This window comes from Tupaia chinensis, unplaced genomic scaffold, assembly GCF_000334495.1.
Source record: "Tupaia chinensis unplaced genomic scaffold, TupChi_1.0 Scaffold149131_1, whole genome shotgun sequence".
Lineage (NCBI taxonomy): Eukaryota > Metazoa > Chordata > Mammalia > Scandentia > Tupaiidae > Tupaia > Tupaia belangeri.
The window spans coordinates 304,163-306,662 of NW_006208977.1; the positions used below are offsets into that span (position 1 = coordinate 304,163).

Below are 2,500 nucleotides of genomic sequence, written 5' to 3' on the forward strand. Positions count from 1 at the left end.
CAATCCCCTCTCCTCTTGGGATGTTGAGCATGCACTCACATGTGCTTGGTATAGGTTTCAAGCCACTGGGTCCAAGACTTGAAGCACTGTCAACCCCGTGGGAGTCCAGTGCCTTAACCACTATGCCACTGGTGGGCCCCTCCCCACTGTCTTTGAGCGTAACCATGTATCTTTGGTGAATAGAATGTGGGTAGGTGTAATATACATTCTAGCTAATAAGAGACTATAGATGTGTGTGTGGTTTGACTTATGTTCCTTACCTATAAAATGAGATGTGTCTGCCTCAGGTAGCCACTATGCCTTCAGCCTGGCTCAGAGAATAAGACATACATGGAGCAGATCTAATCTGACCTGCAATATGCCACAGTTGACTTACAAACCTATGTGTGAGAAATAAATGCTTGTTGTAAGACACCAAGATTTTTTTTTAGGGAGTTGTAGTTTTATTTAGAAACAAGCAAAATGTGCACACATTTTGTGCTGTCTACTCATTTTCTTCACTGTGCAGCCCGGCGTTGGGATTGGTGACCCTGATGGTCAACTGGGCTGCTGTTCCCACGAGGCCTTGCGGTTCTTGGAGGAGACGTTGTGAGTGGGCTCAGCGCAGTAAGACTTACTGCACATCGGCAGTACTTCCAGCTCCTTGATGTTGTGGACCAGGAACTTCGGGAAACCACTGGCAGCATGTGCTTTGTTTTCTTCTTGCTCCTGTAACCAACACTGGGCATCAAGATTTGGCCCTTGAATCTCTTCCTCACCCTGTTGTCAATACCTCTGGGTTTCTGCCAGTTGCGCTTAATTTTGACATATCAGTCCGACTGGTGCTGGATTGTTGGATGAACTTCTTGGTCCTCTTTTTGACAATCTTGGGTTTCACAAGGGGTCTGAGGGCAGCCATGATGCTGGATAGGAGATGGCTACCACCTTCACAGGCAGTGCCGAGGAAGAGAGGACACCAAGAATTTTGGAGATGGTTGTTACACAGCATCATTGCAGCAACCTAGTTAACCAACACAATATCTAATTTATTTTGATTTTCCATGTAGCTAACCATTTATTGAAATGTTTATCCTTTCCACATTGATCTCCATGACTAATTCTGTCATCAATATGAATTAAGTTTCTGTATGTATGTGAGTCTGTTTCTGGGCTTTTTAGTTCTATTTCTCTATTGAATATCCATGAGCCAATACCAGACTAACTTAATTAGTACAGATTTATAATAATCACTAATTTTGTAAGGAATATTCCCTTACCTGGTTTTTATTCTTTAGGAGTATTATATTTCCCCTTCTGTATACATTTTATAATCAACCTATTAAGTACCCTAAAAACCCTATTGAGATTTTGATCATAATCACTGAAAATATATATCAATTGGGGAAATCTCCATCTTTGCAATATCCTGTTTTCTGAACCACGAACATTATGTGTCTCTACTCCTTAATTCTTTCCTGTTATAAAAAATTTTGCCAATGGATGCATGCACTTGACAGAGAGAGACAGAGAGATGGGGAAGAGGGAGAAAGCACTCCCATGGAACCTGGTCATGCTACAATCCCTTCCCCTCCATTTCTTCCTCTTTTTTGGGATTTTGGGCACATCCAGTGTTTTTCAAGTTACCAGGTCTAGGACTGTAACTGTAGTCAGCCATGTGGGAGCCAGCTGCTTTAATCACCATGCCACAGGCTGGTGGGATCTTGGACACACATGCTCACGCACCCAGTGTGAGGTTCAAGCCCCAGGACTCAAATTGTCATCAGCCATTTGGGTATCCAGCAAAGTAAATGCTATTCCATTTGCTGCCCCCCAACTTTGTTTCTTTATTTCCAATCTTTATATTATCTATTTATTATGTCTTACTACTTTGGCTAGGATCCTCAGTAAGGTACAGAGCCATCAAACTTTTTCCCAATATCAAAGAGAACATTTATAGTATTAATTTAATGGTGAAATGTTTCAATAAGTTTTATTTTAATAAACTTTTAATAATTTTATTCACAGAGATCTTTTCTACCTTTGTCAGCTTTATTATTAAGTACTTTTTATTTTTTAATCACATTTCCCAAATGTTACTGTTACAGGTGTGTACTTTAGGACTTTGGTTTTTTTTCTTTTTCTTTCTTTTCTTTTTTTTTTTTTTTAATAGGGCGTGTGTGCTCACCAGACAGAGACAGAGCAACAGAAAGAGAGAAATCACGCCAAAGGGGGATGGCCATGCTGCAATCCCTTCTCCACTCTCCTCTCGGGATTTTGGGCACACACACACATGCGCCTGGCATGAGTTTTAAGCCACCGGGTCCAGGACATGGACTGTGGTCGACTACATGGGAGTCCAGCGACATAGCCATTACGTTAACTGCTGGTCCCAGGACTTTCATTTTAAAGATTTATTTATTTGATTTTTAAATGTATCATTATTATTTTTTTAAAATTTGCTACAGGACACACATGTTCACCAGCAAGACACAGAACAAGAGAAAGAGAGAGAGAAAGTGAG

General features: G+C 40.8%; 1 pseudogene; it reads right to left on the reverse strand.

Annotated features, from left to right (window-relative positions):
* Positions 1-484: 484 nt before the first annotated feature.
* Positions 485-1,071, reverse strand: LOC102488565 (60S ribosomal protein L32 pseudogene; annotated as a pseudogene).
* Between the last annotated feature and the right edge of the window lie 1,429 nt (positions 1,072-2,500).